The 23,143-nt window shown below is 38.2% G+C and overlaps 1 protein-coding gene across 1 annotated transcript in view; it reads right to left on the reverse strand.

Annotated features, from left to right (window-relative positions):
• LOC128929785 (uncharacterized) overlaps positions 1–23,143 on the reverse strand; it is a 104,802-nt gene that overhangs the window by 62,324 nt on the left and 19,335 nt on the right. The gene's annotated exons all lie outside the window — the stretch shown is intronic.

Genomic DNA, 23,143 nt, shown 5'->3' on the forward strand with positions numbered 1-23,143 from the left:
CACAGTGCTGGGAATACAGGCATGAGCCAGTGTGCCCAGCCAAGTTCAAAGATTAAAGTCATTTTTGAAGCATTCCTCTTCTTCTCGGTCATACAGACGAGGCACCAAGGCCTTCCTTATTCTTCCTGTAAACTCTATTGCATAAAACCACTTCTTTCTTTTCCTTTCTAAAAAAAAAAAAAACAATTTTATTCATTCAGGTTTTCCTTGTTTCCCTTATTTAATTATAATTGTAGGTGGTTTCCCTATTTTCTACTTACTTTCTACAGGTTATATAGCATTAATTACTAGATTAATCTTCTAGTGACATTAGTTTCATCACACGGCACTTTCTGTCTCCAGACCTCTAGCTGTTCTCACTGCAGGCAGTGTACTTCATGTGATGGTTAATTTGAGGTGTCACCTTGACAGGCTAAAGAGATGCTCATTTAACTTGGTAAAGCATTATTCCTCGGGGTGTCTGGGAGGGTGTCTCCCGAAGAGATTAGCATTTAAATCAGTAGACTGAGTTAAAAAGATCCCTCACCAGTGTGAGTGGGCAGCATCCAATCATTGAAAGCCTGGATAGAACAAAAAGGCAGAGGAACAAATTTGCTTTCTCTTCCCGAGTGGAAACACTCATCTTCTCCAACCCTCAAACATCAGAGCTCTCCAGGGTCTCAGGTTTACACCATCAGCTCCCCGGTTCTCAGCCCTTCCAACACGGACTGAATGACACCACTGGCTTTCCTGCTTCTCCAGTTTGCAGAGAGCAGATTGTGGGACTTCTCAGCCTCCCTAACCATGTGAACCAATTCCCATAATAAGTCCCCTCATAGATCTCTATATATATCCTATTAGTTCCACATCTCTGGGGAAGCCTCACTAATACACTGTGCAAACAATAGCCTTCCTGTTTGGACCTATACCAGCGTTCCAGTTTTAATTTTCCACTCAATACAATTCATTTACTCTATCAGATTGGTTTCCTTATTGTCCCCTGTATTAGTTCCCTAAGGCTACCATAACAAATGACTACAAACTAGGTAGCTTGAAACAACAGTTATTTCTTCTCTTACAGTTCTGGAGGCCGGAAGTTCTAAAATGGAGGTGTCAGCAGCTGTTCCATCTGAAGGATCTAGGAGAGAACCTTTCACTGCTTCTCCTAGCTTCTGGTGGCTACAGGCAATCCTGTTGTTTCTCGGCTGAAAGGTACATCACTCCAACCTCTGCTGGTATCTTCGCAGCCTACTTCCTATCTCTCTTTTCTTCTAAGGACACTTGTGTTTGGACCTAGGACCCACTCTAATCCAGGATGCTCTTATCTCCATTACAGCTGCAAATTACTCAATTACAGCTGCAAACACCTTTTTTTCTTTTTTTTTTTTTTAAATAAAGTCATGTTCACAGGTTCCAGGTGGACATGTTTTTTGGGAGACCACCATGCAGTCTACTACATCCACCAAGCACCCTATGTCCTTTGCATACCTTTGGCTGTGTTATTTTCACATTTGAAATTTCTTTTTTGTTCTCTTTTCAAAATACAGCTCAGATTGTGTGTCCAGCTCACAAAGCCTCTCCTAGTCAGAACACCCTGTATTCGTTTCTCCTTTTTTTGAACTCTGTCGCACTCACTGTTCCGTACATTTCTGCATTGTTTATGCTCATGTTTGTAGGTCCTGCTTGCCAACCAGATTTTAATCTCTTGTAAGAGGATCTCGAACTCTAAAACAGTGTTTCTCAACTTTGGCGCAATATCAGAATCATCTGGGGATCTTTAAAAAGACCACCCCAGAGACTTTAATTTAGCTGATCTGTGTGTGTGTCCCAGGCATGGGTATTTTTTTTAAGCTTCCTTATTTCACTCTGATATGCAGCCAAGGTCGAGAACCCACAGTTTTAAATCATGCATCCTCAACAGGGAGGGCCAAAATTGTTTCTTGGTGGGGAGGGCATACAAAAAAATAATAATCATAATTTTGTCAGCCTTCAAATGGCCGAAGTACATAAACAGATACATAGTACCATATATGTATGCTATTCAAATTTCATGAGCAAATTTCATGGGAGGTGGCTCTCGGAGGAAAAAAAAGCTTCGTGGGGGGAAATAATGAAAGGCTGGGAAACACGGCTCTAAAGTATATCAAAATCATTTATGGAGCTGGATAACAAGCACATGGCCAACCTCCCAGAGATTCTGAGTCAGGAGTTTTGGCTGTGGCCCTGAATTCTGTATATTTCATAACTAATATCTATCACTAATGCTAACTATATAGTAAATACTGTCCGGAAAGCCCCCATGTATGATCTTTACTTTATGACTAAAAAATTAGAGGCAAAAGGAGCAACCTGCCCAAAGTCACTCAGCTTGTAAGTGGCAGGAAAAAAGAAAGTGAACCCAGGCGGTCGCGTTCATGCCCTTAACCCCTAATCACAGGGCTCAAGTATCAGAGCGTGAGGACCACTGTCCTGGTAGAAAGAATACTTCATAGTTCGTTTCTACTCCCTTCCATAAGAAGCAGAATGCCTCATATACAGTAGAAGCCAAAGGGCACTTTGGAGTAATGATCGCAATTAAATAAAGAATCAAAGAATTGCCAGCTGGACTAGAGTAGGGCTACGGGGTACAAAGTATCAGGATCCCCGGTCAGGGCCACAAGCGGTAAGATTCCATGGGCTGACAGGGTTGGTTACTGTGAGGCTGGCTAAGTGGACAAGGATGAAGAAGCTTTCGTTGTCAGTCTGAGGTGAAGGTAGCACTTGGGAAGCCTCTCGTATATTACTGATGCCAATTACAGAGTTAAACCAGCAAAAATCAATGCCGCCAGACACAGTGGCTTATGACTGTAATCCCATTACTTTGCGAAGCTGAGGCAGGAGGGTGGGTCACCAATCTGGGCAACATGGTGAAACCTCATCTCAACAAAAATTAGCCAGGTGTGGAGGCACACGCCTGTGGTCTCACCTCAGGAGGCTGAGGTGGGAGGATCACTTGAACCTGAAAGGTCGAGGTTCCAGTGACTGGAGATCACATATCTGTACTCCAGCCTGGGTGACAGAGAGAGACCCTGTCTCCAAAAAAAAAAAAATCACAACCCAATGCAAGTTCCATAGACTTCTTTGGCAATAATTTATGACGGTCATATAATAATATATGCTACATAATATTATGTCATATAGTAATATACAATTAGAAAATTATTCTGAGAAAGGCAAAGCCTATGGACTACATCTCAGAATAATGTTTCTAAAAGTATATAATAAAATTATAAGCTTACAAAGGCACCCAACTATATTGAATTACAGTTATCAAAATACTTTTTAAATGTATGATTGGGGAATATCTTGTATTTCCTTAACATTTAAAAAAATATCTAGTGTCAAGTCTAAAAACAACTATAATTTGAAGTTGTGATGAATGTAAATGATACTTTAAGCTAGTCTTACAACTTAAATGTGTAACAGAAATATCTGTGATTTCTAACGGTGAGAGTCATAGGTACTGCTGACACTAATGTGGTTTGTTGCCAAATTCATAGTAGAAAGAAACGCTAATTTTCAGTTATAGACTAGTAAAAATAAAGTTTTTTTTTTTTTTTTTTTGGAGACAGTAAAAAAAATAAACTTTTTTTTCCCATCCTGAACCTTACAAGTGGTAAGATTCTTGAAAGGATCTGTGGACCCCACGTTAAGAATTCCATTTAAAGCATACAGAACTCCAACAGCTTAACCCCGTCTGCTTAATCCTGTCGAGGTTGGCCCATCTTGATTTAAGAAAACTCCCTAGACCAGCTCCATCACTGTTAATATCTTTTGGTCACGAAAATGTCTCCAGAAGTTCAGGACACAGTCTCCTGACAGCAGTACTTTGGACATGGTGACCCTTAGAATGACAAGAATTAAGCGGTGTTGTGGAGAAGGGTTAGTTACAGAAGTGTTTCTGGAAAGGAAGGCAGCCTTTATCTTTACTTTGCTTCACAATCAACTGGGGAATCTATTTTTAAAATGCAGGTTCTTGAGTTCTGAGGCACCACCTCCCATCTAGCTCAATGCTTCTGTTTCAGCAGGTTTGGGGTAGGCCCCAGGGATCTGCATTTTAAATTTCCAGGCCAGATGATGAAGCTGCTGTGGATCAGGTACATGGGCCTGGAGTCTAGCTTGCCAGAGACCTCTTTTGAGAGCAATTTGTGTTTCCAAGTGGAGAAGAAAGCAGCAAGCAGCAAAGCCTTTTAGTGCGATTTCCAGCAGTTGCCAGGTCACCGCATCAGGTGAATGTTTTAGGGCTGACCACAGCCAAACTCCAGGGATTCACCATCAGGACAGAGTGGTTTATGGTTGCCATCAGAAATAAAATCTTTTGGCTAAATTTTCCTCTTTCTCGAAAGGGAAATATTTTCCTTCGTTTTCTCCCCCACCTCCTCTATTCTCCCCTGGGGATTCTACAAAGACTAAAGGGGATACCATTATTCACAGAGACGCTTGAACTCTGAATAGAAATGCCAGAAAAATAAACTGATGCTCCAAGAACCCTATAATTTTAGAGCACATAGGGTAAGGATTTCTTGGACCTAGGAGGCTTGCTGGTCCGCAGCGTATGGGATCACTCCTTTGTAATCTACTTATCTGCAGTCTGGAAGATAACTCGGACTGTGTTAAGAGAACAATGATATAAGCCTCTCTCTCAGTCATTCAACCATTGACCTTTTTCTAGAAAAAACACAGAAGGGAGGGATGCGGCTTCCTGATCCTTTTATATCTTTAGTCTCACCAGTCAAGACTTTATTAGAAATTTAGCCAGACTTATCTAGCAGACAAGTGGTAAGATTCTTCATTCAGGCCTGAATGAATCTAAACCGACAGAATTGTAATTGTTTATGTTAACAAAGAAGCAAATAACATATTTTCCTAATGTATTAAACACGTTTCATATATAACACTATGCTAAACTGTATTTCTTAGCAATTACAGCGTGGTTCATTTTTCCCCTCTTGTTACGGCGCTACTTACAGCTCCTGGCAGTAGATTTAATTTATCAGTATTTTAAATGTTTTAAAGCTTCCTATTTAATAGGTGATTGGTCAGTAAACTGCATAGAGTTTATGAATGTCTTTATCTTCACTGTTCCATCTCCCTCTCACAAATAACAATAGCACTTTTTACTCCTTTTTTTCTTTTCCTGATATCGCCAATGTTTGGAATAAAGTCTAACACAGACAACAGTTCTTAAGTAAATTCTGTGCCAGGCACTGTATTCACTGCTACTGTAGTTAATTTCATTCGGTCTGATTAATTAAATATTCTCCATCAAATTCTATGAGGCCAATTAAAATTATCACACTGTCATTTTATAAACTAAAAAACATGAGTCTATAAAACACTGCCTCTATTTCCTAGGTCGCAGGGAATCACTGGAAGAATTAATACGAAAAGTCGAAGTTGCTCCTAACTGCTTGGGGCAGGTGTCAGCACATTACAGTCAGAGGCCAAATGTAGCCCACGGCCTGTCTTCCCGAAACTCAGCTCACTTACTTCCTGACTGCCCATGGATGCCGTCCATGGTGCTTTCAACCCCACAATGGCAGAGTTGAGACGGTGCAAGAAACCAATGGCCCGCGAAGCCTAAAATACTGACATCTGGCCCTTTACGGAAAACGTTTGTCAGTTCCTAGAAAAGTCACTCTGAAAAACGATCTGAAATAAGGAATATTATGAACTCCAAATCCTTATTTCCTAAACCTCAATCAAGAATAAATATGTTGGCTTTGGACGGTAGAATGAGGTACAAAAAAATTGAAATTAAAAAAGAATAAATATGTTCAAAATATTTTGCAACCTTGGTATGTTGGTAGTATTTTAATATATCAGCTCTACTTATATTTTTCAGATTAAGCAGATCTTAAAGCATACAATTACATAGGCATTTACTAATTTATTTTTTAACTCTCTGTCCTGACGCTTAAGGACCATATGACCGTAAAAAAGAGAGACATTCTGGAGAAAGTTGAAACCAAGGAAATCACAGAATCCAAGGCCAGGAAGAATCATGGAGTATTACAACTGGAATGAACTGAAAGTAAGAAAGCTCTCAGAGTCCACGGCCAGCTATTTTTCCATCTCTCCCTCTTTCCAAAACTACATGGTCTCTTATCTCAGTGTTTCCTACCTGCTTATCGAAGACACATGACCCACAATTAATACCCCTCAGTGATGGCCTCAGTTGCTATACAACCTTACACATCCAGCTTTTGTGGTCATAAACACAGTTGCTGGTTGCATTCTTGGTTCAAGCATCTAATGCACAATTGCTAAGGAAATATGTGACATAAACCTCTACCTCTTCCAACATCGTGAAGGGTCAAATTCTTCAAGAAGGCTGTATAAGGGGAATAAATGGCGTCATCACCAACATGCCCTATTATAATTCTTCTCAATTTGATGGGAGTAGGTGTATAGACAGACTGCATTATAAGTGCTGTAATGAACCACTATGACTCATGGGAGTATATCACATCTTCAGTTTTGCTTGTGTGGATAAGAGGTGGAAAATCATACTCTTGTGTGATTTATAATAATTTATCATGCTAAGAAGAAAAAGCCTTGTTATTTTCAGAAATATTATATTTGGAACTAATGCAAACATGATGAATGTTGTACCTTAAAATATTTAACTTGGTGTATATCCTTAAACACTAACTGATAACCAAATAGAGCCATTGAGATGCTAATTTGCATTACTTCGATGTGCTGTAAATGTTATTTTTCTTTTCGCTCCTTAATCTGACCTATGTATTTGCTTGCTTTCTGTGCATTCCCGGTAATATTTATGCTTAGCAAAAGAGGAATACTAATAAGCACCACAATTTTATTAGGCCTATCGAACAGGAGGCTCTCTTGTCTGTTGGCAGGCTTTAATGATGCTCCCATGTCTCTGTCCCAGTACACCTTGTAGCAATTTTCCAACACATTCTTAGATTATATTTATAATACAGTGTTAATCCATTTGAAAACTCACATCTGAGGTCATAATGTTGACCTGCAAAATTAACAGTATACTCATGCTGTTCATGCAGCAGCTAAGTATAACCTCCAATTATTTTAAAATTGTTTTGATGGCTGTAGTTTCTTTTGTACATGAAAATGATCATCCTTACTCAGCTGAACTTACACTTGGATTGTTCCCCTTTGTGATAAAAAGGAATCATTTGAGTAAATTAAGTGATCCAGATTGCTGGTGTTTTCCCAGACCAAGGAACAGCACCTTCCTCTATAAAATTGTTCTCATCTATCCTGTGAGTGAGTCTGATTTGGGACTGTGAATTACCAATAAACATTTGTTCAGTGCCTACAATATTCAAAGCATTGCGCCAGAAGTTTGAGAGACAAAAATGAATAATTCAGTCACTGTCCTCAAAGAGCTTCTATTTTGTTAGGGAGCGGCGACTTAAGCATCGAAACCTGACTAATTGTGGCATGTGTTGTAATAGACTAGAGGGGTAGGCAAATGCCATGAAGATCAGAAAAAGAAGCTATTAATTATACTGGTAGTGGGATAAGCAAAACTTCATATAACCATAACCTTTGAGTTTGGCCTTGAAAGAAAAAAGAAAAATTCAGATAATAGAGGGGCAAGCAACAGGAGACAGTAAGGGGAGGGGACATGAAATAATTAAATTAGTAAAAGAATTGTGTTTACGGTGGCTGCAGTATATTACAGAAAGAGGCATGAAATAAAGCTGGGTAAATAAAAACAGGATCATGGTAACAAAAGCCTTACATGGACCATAGCAGATTCAAATGAGTAATAGAAATGACTGAAAATGCCTTTTTTTTTTTTTTTTTTTTTTTTTTTGATACAAGGTTTCACTCTGTCCCCAATGCTGGAGTGCTGTGTGGCACAATTATGGCTCGCTGCAGCCTTGAGCTCTTTGGCTCAAGCAATCCTTCTACCTTAGTCTCCCGAGTAGCTGGGACTACAGACACATGTGGGCCACTAGGCCTGGATAATTTTTTTTTTTTTTGTAGAGACAGGGTCTCACTATGTTGCCCACTCTGGTGTTGAACTCCTAGGCTCAAGTGATCCTTCTGCCTTGGCCTCCTGAAGTACAGGAGTTATAGGCATGAGCCACCACACTTGGGTCATTAAAAATTTTTAATTTGGGGATTTACAAAAAAAGATTGTATTTTGGAGAGAGAATGCATGAGGCAATGAGGACTGATCAAGTAGCAATAATTTCATGAATATTCATTTAGTATCAATCTATTTTCTTTCATTCTGCAATTAAGACCCATATTTATCCATTTATTCATGTAATGACTACCACCAAGGATCCTATTTGAGTTATTATGACCATATCTATGTAGGTATTATTGATTGACTAATGGTTAATTCCTTTTAACTTTAAGAAACTCCAATAGTCTTAGATTTTCTTTGTACTAAATCTACAAATGTAATTTTCGGTAGTAGTTAAGCCACATTTACATCAAGTTTGCTTCTTGTTATTTTTAAATTATGCAACATAGAAGTGTATATCATTATCCAAATTATTTTAAAATGGCTTTAAAAACACAAGTTATCAATGTCAAGAATGAAAGAGGAAACATTACCACAAATTTTATAGATGTTAAAAAGGTAACAAAGAAAAATTATCAAAATACTTTATGTCATTAATTTCAGCAACTTAGATGAACAAATTCCCTGAAAGGCACAAATGATCAAAATTGAAAAAAAAAAAAAAAAAGAAATAGAAAATCTGAATCATCTTATGTCTATTAAATAACTAGAATTCCATAATATAAGCAATGTTCTCACAAAGAAAACTCTAGGTCCAGATGGCTTCAGTGGTGAATTCTACTGAATACTAAAAAAAAAATAACAAACAGAAACTCTTTAATAAAATAAAGAGGGAGGAGGGGATACGTTCCAACTTATTTTACTATGATACCATAGCAGTACTATGATATCCAGACAAACATTATAAGGAAAGAAAACTACAAACAAATATCACTCCAGACTCAAAAGTTCTCAAGAAAGTATTAACGAGTTGAATTCAGCCATGTACAAAAATAATATTATATGACAAAGTGGGGTTTATCCCGGAAATGTAAGTTTTGTTTAATATTCCGTTTTATTTTATTTAGAGACAAGGTCTCATTCTGCCACCCAGGCTGCAGTACAGTGGTGTGATCATAACTCCCTGCAGCCTCTAACTCCCAGTCTCAAGCAATCCTCCCACCTCAGCCTCCTGCGTAACTGGGACTACAGGCATGAGTCACCATGTCTGGCCAATTTTCTTCTTATTACTTTTTTTTTTTAGAGACTAGATATCACTGTGTTGCACAAGTGAGGCTTGAACTCCTGGGCTCTGTCGATCCTCCTATCTCAACCTCCCAAACTGCTAGGATTATAGGTATGAGGTGTGGCCTCAAATTATTTTTAAATTTTAAAAGGTAAGATTTAGAACTAACATAAAGCTTTAATAAGAGGACGTGATGTAAAAGACATCATGGATGTCAATAGATTAGATGTCATTAGACAGAAAGATGTCAATCCTCATAGCTGATGTCTTCTTTTCTTTTAGTTTAATGAACTCAGACCTAGTTGGATGCCTAGAGAGGTCTGTGGAACCTGGGTCGAATATAGTCAGAGGCTGTCCCTGGCCACAATCATTGGTTTAAGTGTAGATCACATCAGAGTGATGTCTAAAATATCTGTTTGTTTGTTGAGCAAAGAGTGGTTCTCTCTTTCTCTGGAATGTGAGTCATACAGATATGATCTCTTGTCCTGCTGCAGCCATTTTGTTGTAAGAATGAAGTTCACATACCAAGATGTCCACTGTGAGAAAATCATAAAAAAAATATAGAGACAAAGCCCAGATCAAACCATTCACAAAGCCCTTATACATTTTTTTTTCATAAAGTTAATTCATTTCAATCTTAGCTGACTGGAGTATTTTTTTATAACTAAGTAATAGCCATAGAAGAAAAATCAGGAAATACAGAAAGCCCACTATATTTCTATTAGTTTCTCATTTATCATAACAGTTAATGTGTACATTTAAAAATTACTCAATATCTATATCATCCTACTGCATAATAGAAGGTCTCTAGAACACTTTAATAATCTTTCACAATTTATAGCTGTAGATTCTAGCTACATGATTTTAGTCCCCCAAAGTTTTTTTTTACAGTGTTTGTTTAGATTTGCCTATATTTTAACATTTTGTTTTATCATCTCTTCTTGAATCCCAGACTGTCAATTTGGAATCACTTTCTTTCATCAGAAGTACATTTTTTAGAATTTCCTTAGGTTGGGAGGTAATCGCAAACTCAGTTTTGTTTGTTCGAACTGTGTTCATTTTGCCCTTGCTTTGAACTGTGTTCTTTGTGGCCATGCAATTCTGGGGTGACAGTTATTTTCTTTCAGCACATTTAAATTATTCTTTCTTTTGTCTTCTACAGTTGTTCTCATTTTAATTATCTTTTTCTTGGTAATCTGTCTTTTTCTTTTAGGAGATTCCTTGCTACTGATTTTCTGCATTTATCTACAAGGTGGCTGGGTGTACATTTCTTCTTTGGAAATTGATGTGCATTTTAAATCTTTGGATATACATTTTTCATGAGTTCTGGAAAGTTCTCTACTTTAAAAAAAAATTTTTTTTTGAGATGGAGTCTCAGCCAGGCAGGATAGCTCATGCCTGTAATCCCAGCACTTTGGGAGGCCAAGGCAGATGGATCACTTGAAGTCAGGAGTTCCAGAGCAGCCTGACTGACATTGTGAAACCCCATCTCTACTAAAAAAATACAAAATTAGCCAGGCGTGGTGACACACAGCTGTAATCCCAGCTACTTGGGAGGCTGAGGCAGTACAATTGCTTGAACCCTGAAGTTGGAGTTTGCAGTGAGCCAAAATCGCACCATTGCACTCCAGCCTGGGGAACAAGAGCAAAACTCCATCTCAAAAAAAAGAGAGTCAGAGTCCCACTCTGTCACCAAGGTTGGAGTGCAGTGGCATGATCTTGGCTCACTGCAACCTCTGCCTCCTGGGTTCAAGCAGTTCTCTGCCACAGCCTCCCAAGTAGCTGGGATTACAGGCATCTGTCACCATGCCCAGCTAATTTTTGTATTTTTAGTAGAGATGGGGTTTTACCATCTTGGCCAGGCTGGCCTTGAACTCCAGACCTTGTGATTCACCTGCCTCAGCCTCCAAAAGTGCTGGGATTACAGGAGTGAGCCACCATGCCCAGCCAGTTCTCTACTATTAACTAACTCTTTTAATATTGTTCCTGCCCCATTCTACGTCTCATCTCTTACTGGAATTGCAATTTTATATATGTGGTATCTTCTCACTCTATCATTCATGTCTCAATGTCTTTTTGTGTTTTCTGCCTCTTTATGTCTGTGTACCACATTCTGCATCTTTTGCATTATATTTTAAGATCTAGGGTACATGTGCAGATCATGCAGGATTGTTACATAGGCATACACACGCCATGGTGGTTTGCTGCATCCATCCCCCGTCATCTATATCCCTCCCAAATGCCCCCACCCTATTATCCCTCCCCTACTCCCTACCCTCCAATAAGCCCCGTTGTATGATGTTCCCTTCCCTGCGTCCATGTGTTCTCATTGTTCGATGCCCACTTATGAGTGAGAACATGTGGTGTTTGGTTTTCTGTTCCTGTGTCAGCTTGCTGAGAATGATGGTTTCCAGCTTCATCAATGTCCCTGAAAAAAACATGAACTCATCCTCTTTTATGGTTGCATAGTATTCCATGGTGTATATGAGCCACATTTTCTTTATCCAGTCTATCATTGATGGGCATTTGGGTTGGTTCCAAGTCTTTGCCATTGTGAACAGTGCCACAATGAACATACATGTGCATGTGTCTTTATAATATAATGATTTATAATCCTTTGGGTATACACCGTAGTGAGATTGCTGGGTCAAATGGTATTTCTATATCTAGATCCTTGAGGAATTGCCACACTGTCTTCTACAATGGTTGAACTAATTTATACTCTCACCAACAATGTAAAAGCGTTTCTATTTCTCCACAACCTCTCCAACATTGTGGTCTCCAGATTTTTTAATGATTGCCGTTATAACTGGTGTGAGGTGGTATCTCAATGTGGTTTTGATTTGCATTTCCCTAATAACCAGTGATGAGCTTTTTTTCATGTTTGTTGGCTGCATAAATGTCTTCTTTTGAAAAATGTCTGTTCATATCCTTTGCCCACTTTTTGATGGGGTTGTTTTTTTCTTGTAAATTTGTTTAAGTTTTTTGTAGATTCTGGATATTAGCCCTTTGTCAGATGCATAGCTTGCAAAAATTTTTTCTTACTCTGTTGTTTGCCGGTTCACTCTTAGGATTGTTTCTTTTGCTGTGCAGAAGCTCTGGAGTTTAATTTGATCCCATTTGTCAATTTTGGCTTTTGTTGCCATTCCTTTTGGTGTTTTAGTTGTGAAGTCCTTGCTTATGCCTATGTCCTGCATGGTATTGTCTAGGTTTTCTTCTACAGTTTTATGGTGTTCGATCTTATGTTTAAATCTTTAATCCATCTGGAGTTAATTTTTATATAAGGTATAAGGAAGGAGTCCAGCTTCAGCTTTCTGCATATGGCTAGCCAGTTTTCCCAACACCACTTATAATAAATGGTGCATCATTTTTCCTTCTATCTTCCTGTTCACTACTTCTGACTGCAGAGGTGTCTAATCTGTTTTTAAACCAACTTATTGAAAAATTTTTCAAGTATTACACTTTTCATTTCTAGAGATTCTATGTTATTCATTTAAAAATCATCTTGATCACCTTTTAATCTTTTATTTCTTTAAACATGTTAAATATTTAAAATTACTTAAACATACCAATTATCTTGATAATGCAAATAATTGAAGCTTCTGTGGGTTTGTTGTTTCCACTGGTTCTTGCTCATTGTAGCTAGTTTCCTTGTATATTTTGTGATTCAAGGCACATCCCTTCTGAGAGGATTTGTGCTTATTTTTTCCAAACCTTACATGAACACTACTGACCTGGCATTACTTTAATTTTCACCTTGAAGTTTTTCAGACCATGTGAGTGGTGTGAATTCAGATTGTAATCCTTGAGGGGAGGGCTTGTGATTAGGAATTCTAGGAGAATTTTCCTCCTTCAACCCATACCAAAGTTTAAATACCACAATTTTCTTTGAAGTTCTCTTAGGAAATGGTGAGTAAGGTGAGTTTATTTCACTGTCCTACCAAGTGTACAGATTGACCCTCAGTGTCTAGTTTACTGAGTATTCTCCTTCCTAATAAAATGTAATATGGTCTCAAAATTAGGCTCCTCAACTTGAGAGGATGTTGGAATCAATCTTTTGTTCCACTAACACATCTTGAGACCCAAAGAAGTGAAGTTCAAGTTCAAAATATTTGGCAAATGCTACCAGAATGAAAGGTACCTTCAAAGTTCACGCTTTAACTTAGCTTTAGGTGTTCTTACTTTCTTGCTATTTCACTGAAGCATTTAAACCCAAGTTTCTTATTTTAAAAATATAGGATATTTAGGGTTTTTTTTGTTAGTTTGCTTTATAGTGGGAGTGTCAGTCTGGGTATTCAGTCCATCATGCTGCCGGATATGAAATGAGTCTGGTTATCAATTTACTGACTCAGGTCAGGCACAGTGGCTCAGGCATGTAATCCCAGCTCTTTGGGAGGCTGAGATGGGAGGATCACTTGAGGCCAGGAGTTTGAGACCAGCCTGGTCAACATAGTGAGTTCTCATCTCTATTTAAAATATATATATAACAAATAAATAAATAAATTACTGTCTCAGTTCCAAAGTCACACTTTATTGCCTGCTGTGTAAAAATGCAACTGGCCTTTTAAATAGTTTTTGTTTGCCAGTGGACATAATGCTAAACTTTGTCGACAGAGGACCGTGGGAAGATACTGCAGGAGGAAGGGATTTTCCTTCTTGCTCCCAGTGTGCTCCTGTGACAAGCTTCTGCAGCACGTGCAGCTTCTCCAGTGCACATGGCTTCCCAGGTAGCCACCTCCTGCACTGTGGGCAGCCTCTCCAGTACCAGGTAGCAGCAGCTCAGACAGTTTCTCCAATACAGGGCAGCCAGCAGCAAGGAGCAGCCAGCATCTTCCTCTAGCACAGGCTTGAGTTGTTTCCTAAGAGTGCATTCAGCAAGATACTGCCCTGTGAATTTCTCCTGCACCCCAGAAAGTGTATTTCCAGAACTTCCATTACAGCAACTTCTCTGCAATTCAGTAAGTCCTGGAGGTCTAGACAGACAACCTGGAGCATAGGGGAGAAGGAGCTCTTCCTTGGGTGTTCTGCATCAGTGCTAGGGTTGGGTGGTGGCTGATTCTTACATCTATTTCTATATTTTTAGAGTTCTCTTTACTTCCTACAATCTCTCATTAATCAGATCCCCTGTTGTAGTTAATAAGTCCTCATATTAAACTCTCTCTGTTTAATTTATTGCATTTCTTTTTTCTGGTCTCCTGATTTGACCCTGACTGACGAATATACCTTCATCTGGTAATGTTCTCCCTTCTCAGCAAGATTCACCTCAACTATTATTAGCATTCTTGTTTAGATTTATTAGAATGAATTACATAAAAGTATCAGTTTTGTAGGTCAAAAATAGTTGAGTATTGACAATTTCAAGTAGTTGAAACTAGTATTTTCTCTGTAGTTTCCACTGCATACCTCTACCAGCACTTCACTCACTAATTGAAAACATCAATTTTTGAAATAATGTCACCTACCGTAAGATTGCAAATTCTTGGCAAATTTTTAATCTCTTATTTTTTTATGCCTAAATGCCTAATCTAATTCACAGGAATTACTATATGCTCTGACAAATAAAATACCCCGTTGAATTAACTGAATGCTGGCAAATCATTTAGTCTCTCTAATATTCAATTTCTTTCTCTTCTGACTGGAATCATTAACACCTGCTCTATCTAATTCTAAAGTTCTTAAAACAGACTAAATGAATATTTGCTCCTACTTCCTTAGTACAGTTGAAGAAGACAGATAATGCTACTAAATGTGTTATTTCACGTGAGAAAAATAATTGAAGAATCACTTTTAATAACAAGATTTGTTTTTCCAAATAATTAATTGTAGCATTATTTGAAGAAGACAAAAAGTATTTTAAAAATAAGAGTTATTCAAAATCCTATTAGCCGGAGATAAAACTATTAATATTGTCATATAATTATTTTGAGCACTTTTCCTGTAAACATTGTACAAACTAAACTAGAAAAAAAACTATATATAGCTTTGTATCTTGCTATTTCCATCAATGTAATGTTGTTTTTTTCTGTTAAATACTCTTTGAAAACCATGTTTTTATTGACTGAATAATATTCTATGAATAAATGTCAATAATTTATCAAATTATTTGAACACTTATGATGTTTTAAATTTTTGCAATTAAATTATTATTAAAATAAACATTCTTACAAGTACTTATTCATATCTTTTATTGTTTCCTTAAAAGAAATTTGTGGGAGGATATACTAGATCAAAGCATACAAATATTTCTGTGGTTTTTTTGGAACTATTGCCAAATTTCCTTCCAGAAACCAAGTACTAATTTGTACTCCAATGAGAAAATAGCATTTCAGTGCATACTCAACAACAAAATGGTTTGGGGGAAAAATTGCCAATTTAGTTGTTGAAAATACTATTTACTTCCATTTGTATTTATTTTTAGTAACTGTTGTATATGTTTTCATAGTTGGTCTCTGTATTACTTTTGATATTAAGCACCTATTTATTTTGTACATATTCTGTTTTATAGAACTTGGGATCAACATATTTGAATTTTTAAGTTACTTATACATTATGGCTATTAACTAATTTTTTATGTATTTTAAAAATTTAAAAAATTTTTTATTTTTCTTTATTATAGGTTTGTAAAGTTTTATTTATTATTATTATTTTTGAGATGGAATTTCACTCTTGTTGCCCAAGCTGAAGTGTAATGGCATGATCTTGGCTCACTGCAACCTCCACTTCCCAGGATTAAAGCGATTCTCCTGTCTCAGCCTCCTGAGTAGCTGGGATTACAGGCATGCGCTACCACACCCAGGTAATTTTTTGTATTTTTAGTAGAAACGGGGTTTCACCATGGTAGCCAGGCTAGTCTTGAACTCCTGACCTCAGGTGATCCGCCCGCCTTGGCCTCCCAAAGTGCTGGGTTTACAGATGTGAGCCACTGTGCCCCGCCAAGTTTGATATTTTTATATAGTCAAGTATCTTGAGTATATATTGATTACATAATTAGTCTTTTCCTCAGAGTTTCTTACATTTATTTTATGTTAAGTGGGTTCCTCCTCATGCTGACATCAGAGTCACCTCTATTTTACCTTTTTCAGTTCACTCCTGGGTATTTTATTATTTCAGCTCCAGTGTACCACATGATAGCATATGACTACTTTTTTCTAAAAATGTAATAATGTACTAATTATAATCTGAAAGTTAATCTTAATATATTTGCAAAATCTTTAAAAATACCAGGCATTTTTGGATTGATGGAAATTTGGAGAAACTGAGTCATGTGATTTTTTTTAACTTAATGATAAATATGGTTTTGCTTTCCTTGTTTGATGATTGCCTGATTAAATATAGAGTACCTATACTGGCCGAGCCTTTAGAGGTGTATTACCATTTATGATTTTCATTAAAGAAATTATTCTTCTCAACATGTGAGTGAATTTTCTGCTAAAATGAATTTTTCTAGCTTGATAGGAAAATTCATGGCGGGCATGTAATAATTGTCTTTTGAATTTTAAATACTGTCTTTGCAGAAGGCGTAGGAGTGTGTGTGTGCATGTACATGTGTGTTTTATGCTTGTGAAATATCTGGCAGCAGTTCCAGTGGAGCTGTAGGAAATGGTGACTTTACAAAGGGCCCCTTCCTACTCCTTTCTTCTGGCTTGCAATGCATTTTCCTCTTCTTGCTTATCACAAAAGGTGGCCACTTGCACTTTTGTCCTCTCAGCCACTACCTCACACATCCAGAGTCCTTGGGGTGGGTGATATGAGGACAAAGGAGGTTCCTGAAGTGCTCTCCTTGGGTATGACACATGCCTTCATGGACTGTATTAGAAATCTTCAGGAGATTTCGGTTTCCCTTTCCTCCCTGGGAGCTTGCTATACATTTTCCGCCAGCAACCCAAAATAATTGCCCGAAAGACTCTTTGAAAATATGAAATATAGACTAGATCATAGTCTGTATTGGGAAAACCAAACTGCCACCCTAGCTAAATTACTTAGAAAAAGAAAACCTTAATTAGCTGGGTGTGGTAGTGGGCACCTGTAATCCCAGCTGCTCGAGAGGCTGAGGTAGTAGAATCACTTGAACAAGGAGGCAGAGGTTGCAGTGAGCCAAGAAGATGCCATCGCACTCCAGCTGGGTGACAAGAATGAAACTCTGTCTCAAAAAAAAAAAAACCCTTAATTTTTAATTTTAAAAACTGTCCACATGACACAGCTACCACTGTGCCTGCCACCACCCCAGAATGGGTTCTGAGTGGTCCCTGCTTTTTCACATCCCTACTTTGACTCAGAATCCAGAGCAGGTGAATTTCATTGGTAGAATTTATGACATACCTGCAATGGAGCCTCAGAAATTGAGTTGCTGGTGTTTTCAGTGTTAAGATGAGGGTTACTCATTTTATGAGTAAGGGGTTCAGACGCTGGGTAGACATAAAGAATGTCAAATGTCCATTTCTTCAACTCATGCAGATGAACATTACGTTCAGTACTTTTACAAGAATCTGGGTGTCAGGTGACCAGAATTCTCAAAAGGATTGATTCCACCTCTATAGCTGCTTAGTTCACAAATATTTTCTATTAATAATAGAAATCTGCCATGGGCAAAGCAGTACTCTAGGTACTAAAGGGGATGATACAATGTGTAAGAAACTCTTGCTATCCTTAGCAGACTACAGTCTAGTTGTCCAAGCAAGAGGTACACACATAAGAATTTAAAATATTGACTTAGCAAAATGACAAGGGCAATGTAAAGCAGTACATAACCACTGCATTTGGGTTTCTCCCAAAGCAGAACCTGAGACAAAGACTTGAGTCAGGCAGTCTATTTTGGAGGTGGTCCCAGGAGGCAGGAGTAAGAGAATAGGGAGAATGCACGGGAAAAAGAAGAAAAGCCGATCTGTGAGTGCCTGTCGTAGGTCAGCACTGTGGGCACTGGGGGCTCATTTCTACAAAGCACACGGAATACAAGTACCCACCTGAAAAACAGAAAGCGAAAGCATTTATCCACCGGTCCCTACACCCCACTGACGAAGAGATTTCCACAGGGATGAGAAATCGCCCACACTTCCAGGCTGAGCTTGTTCATAGATCCTTCAAGTTCCGTGTTATTGGAAAAAGCCCCTTGAGCAAATGCATTTGAAGAGGGTGAGGTGGGCTGCCCACTGAGAGAGGTGAGTCTGAAAGTACATGGGCCCTTCCACCACAGCTGCACTTGAAATCAGAGGTGGGTCAAGGGGATGTGACAAGGGCCTGTTATTAGCAACTGTCAACCTACACACACTTAATAGGAGTGATACATTCAAATGAGCACCAGGTCACTACAGGCTGAAGTGTTTGGGGTTGGGCAGGGCAGGTTCCTTAAGGAGGCAGAACTCCAGCTGAGCTTGGAGAGACCTGATAGAATATGTCATACCGAAAATTTTGCAACGCATCAGAATCTGCAGCTTTCCAAAGTCTGGCTGTGCTGAAGGCAGAGGTTATATATTCCAGTGCGTTGTGCTCCTGTGTTTCAGTCTATCTTCTATTTCCCTTCTGGCAATAACACTACATTGAGGTTATGGCATTGGGCATCTTTCAAATGCTTGCCAGGGTTTAACACTGAAAAACATTCCTTCAATCCAAGTAGTTTCAAAGTACTAGAAATTCTGATAAAGTTAATAGTGGTTATTTTAAAAGTCCTTATGTACAAAAAATATAATCCATGATAACTTAATAATGATTCTGATAAAATAAGAGATTACTGTTGGGTAAAACAGGTGATATGTTTTTCCCGTTGCATGTTCCTAACCTTGTTTATAAGGCACCTATAACATAAAAATAAAGAAATTTATTTATACTTAGGAGCCAACAATTATGTCAAAGTATGTATAGCAAATAAAGTGTTTCTAACATTAAAGTAAAATGTGGGCCCATCAGAAGTTTTTTTTTTCCATTCACCTCATCTTACTGCTGTCAATATGATCTATTCATTATACAAAGAAATAAAATTTCATTTCTCTTAAAATTATATGACATTTACTTTACCTAAACCAGTCTCACATAATCCCCCATTACTGCAAAATGAGGTGTCTTCAGAGTTAGGAATAACTGATTGACAAATGCCCCAGGCATAAGGCCATTTTCCTTCCTTCCCTCACACTCACTCACTCACTCTGAAATGGGATTCTTTACTCCTCATTCCTCTTTTTCCTCCTTTGAACAATGCCTCCACGGACAACCACTAACCTGAGCTGATAACACAATAGAAAGACAAATAGCGTGCATAGAAGTCCCATGCCCGGAAACCCCCTTCTTTCTTTCTCAGGATAGCGATCGCCCTGTGGAATTTCTCTGGGCTCCTCTCACTCCCAACCCCCTTGTGCTCTCATCAACTGAGGCTACAATTCTTTTCCACCAGAGACAACTGCTTACATGCAGAGGTTCTCTTAGATGCCCTTCTGATTTCCTTAGCTTCCTCAATTTTGACAATCACTGCTGTAAAATCTCCACCTCTTTGCTTGGTTAAATGAGACAATATTCTTGAATGAAATCTGTATACTGTAAAGCAATGTATGAATGCAGGTTTATTGTCATTATTTATGATCTCCCCAAATCACCTAAGTCAGGCCCGATAAACAGTGTTCATGATGTGTGTTTCCAGAAAAGGAGAAAAACCTAAAGTTTCATAAATAAATTTTCCCCCTCATTCTAAAAGTACACACTCTACTTGAAGAGTGAAACAGTCTATAAAAATTGGCTGAGTGCAGCGACTCACACTTGGAATCCCAGCACTTTAGGAGGCCATGGTGGGCGGATCACTTGAGGTTAGGAGCTTAAGACCAGCCTGGACAACATGGCAACATGGTGAAACCCCATCTCTACTAAAAATACAAAAATTAGCTGGGTGTGATGGTATGTCCCTGTAGTCCCAGCTACTCGGGGACTGAAGCAGAACTGTTTGAGCCCAGGAGGCAGAGGTTGCAATGAGCTGTGACTGCACCACTGCACTCCAGTCTGGGTGGCTGAGTGAGGCTTTGTCGCAAAGATAAATAAATAAATAATAAAAGATACCCTAAGTCTGACCATCCAAACTTAGCCATTTTTTCTTCCTGTTTTTTTTTTTTTTTAATCTGAGTAGAATATTTTTTATAGGCATGGTCATCTTCTAACCACAAATTTGTAGCCTGCTCTTTTCAATTAACATTATAGCATAGAAAATGTTTGCACCATTATATGCCCTATAACATCCTATAACATAAAAATACTTTATTGGAATTTTATGTAACAAAAATGCCAGCACCATTAACCTCCTAAATCTTTGAAGGTATTCAGAAGTCCCCTTTAAAACATCCATAAATTTCTCCAGCTATCTCCTCTAATTAAACTTGCCTCTATTCAAACTTTATTAAAAATAAATACATGCACATTTAACAGGTTAATTGTATGGTAAAGAAATTCTATCTCAATAAAGCTGTTATTTTAAAAATTACAATAAAAAATAAATAAAAATGCTTTTGCCCTTAAACATGATTACATTTTTAATTAGCTGCTAGTGTGGCAGAATGGTTTATTAAAACATTCCTTTGTGTTTTGGTCTGTGTCTTTTTCCCTGTCTTCCATCCCAGATGTTAGCCTTAAGAGTTTCTATTTCCTTTCTTTGAAGGTATTTGCATGGCCAAGTAGAGGCTATGTGAAACAGATTTTCTTCTCAACTTGGATACAAATCTAAACTTACCAAAGAGTTTATGGAAGGTATCCCACAGAGAAAGGGGAGAAAAGAAATACCCTTTGAAGTTTGCAAGAGGGGAAAATAAGGGCCGTTCTCTAGCCGGGCGAGAGGTCAGGGGTAGAAGGAAAACAGAACTCTGGGGCAGGTAGCCCCAGACTGGAGTACATGGCAAGGATGAGTTCCAGACACAGAACTGTCGTGCCCCAGCAGTACCACCAATCAGCAGAACTCCTGAGACAACAGGTGCTCAGGGGCTGGCACAGCTTCTAGTGGAAACTAGGGTTTCCCCTGGGGTAACCGGACTGGATTCTCAGTAGCTTTGTGATTTCAAGAGAATCTGGCAATTTTGTGTGAACCGTTTCAGGGACAGGAAATCCTAATGATCACAGACTAAATCTTCCTCGAGTCTGGAGGCACAGTGCCGCAGGCTCAGGTCTAATCTGGCTTACAGGATAGAAGGAAATGCAATCGTCTTTACTAAGAACATTCATATTCATGATATCTGTACTATAACCATACAGATTGTGACTATTTTCTAAATATCACTTCATGTATGATGTTACTAATCAATTTTTATTTCTTTATTTTTATTTATTTTTAGAGGCAGGGTTTTACTCTGTCAACCAGACTGAAGTGCAGTGGCACAATCATAGCTGACTATAACCTCGAACTCCTGGACTCAACCTATTCTGTAGTAGCTAGGACTACAGGTGTGTGCCAACATACCCAGCTAATAACTTTTTATTTTTTGTAGAGATAGGGTCTCACTATGCTGCCCAGTCTGGTCTCAAACTTCTGGCCTTAAGCCATTCTCCTACCTACGCCTTCTTAGTTGCTGGAATTACAGATGTGAGCCATGCTCCTAGCTCCTAATCAATTTTAAAAAGGAAGATTACTCCCTCCTCCCACCCCAATGGAGTAGAACTGCAGTATTTTAAATCTGGAAGGGATCTTGTACATCTAGTCAAACTCCCTCATTTTATGGATTAAAAATTCGAACCTTCAGAAGAAGGGGTAAATTCCCCAGTCACAGAGTTAAACCTGGAGTAGAATCTGGTAGTATCTTCATTTAAGGCAGTGTTCCTTCACTTTCTTGAGATAGAATTTGTAGTTGCCACATTGAAGTGCTAATAGATTGACGTGCCATCAAGCCCTGCTGGTCCACTCTATGGATACTGATATTGAATTGGATAGTCACTACATGTTTACTTGTGATAAAGGTTAGCTTTATTGCAATTCAGCTGAGAATGGTAGACTATCAAGTTTGTACAGTGCATCAGAAGAATGTCATTGTCACCCACACCACACGTCTACCACGGCACTTCTCCAAAGACCGGCAGTGAGCAACCATCATCATTACCATATACGGTATAAAAACATGAAAAACACATGATTCCTTCATTGTTTCTTCTAGTGTCCCTACAGTGATGTTGCGAAGACACACTTTGACCTACATTTTTATTCCTTCTATAATGTGAGGATGTAATTCAGAAGTGAAGAACCAGCTGAAGTGACAATACAAGATACAAAGGGTCAGAAATAATGTGAAACAAAAGAAATGATACATTGTGCAAGGGTTAGCTTTACATAAAGATACGTAATAACCGGAAAGATTCAAGGTGAAGTAGATGCGTTTGCTCTGTACACGGCGGGAAAAAGACAATGCTTTTGCTTGTGGTACACTGCTCGGGTAAGTATGGAGTGGCATAGCATGCATGGTTTATTGTGACACATACAGAACTGGGCTTTTCTTTATCATCCTTTGTGTGCTGGTTAAACATTTGTTACGCATTTTATCACCATTTAAGCACTTTTCCTATTCACTAACTTAGAAGCGATTGAAGCAATTTTAAATTCTCACTCTGGGAAAATAAAACTGCCATTAGAAGAAAACACATTTACTTTGATTTATTCCTATCAATACATTTTAATTCAAAAATATCTTTTTCTTATTATATCTTTGTTCAGCAATTGCAATTACACAGTATGGTTGTTGTTGAAGGAATCAAATATACTTTTTATCTGGTAAACTCAGTAAATTTTGTGCCTAAGGTATGGGTTTTATTTATAAGAGTGGTTTCTTTCCTTATGAAAATGCGTATCTGTTACTAGTACTCTCTGGCAAACAGTTTCGGTTATGAAATTATTGGGTCACCAATATTGAAGTTAAAATTCA

This window comes from Callithrix jacchus, chromosome 15 (assembly GCF_049354715.1).
Source record: "Callithrix jacchus isolate 240 chromosome 15, calJac240_pri, whole genome shotgun sequence".
Lineage (NCBI taxonomy): Eukaryota > Metazoa > Chordata > Mammalia > Primates > Cebidae > Callithrix > Callithrix jacchus.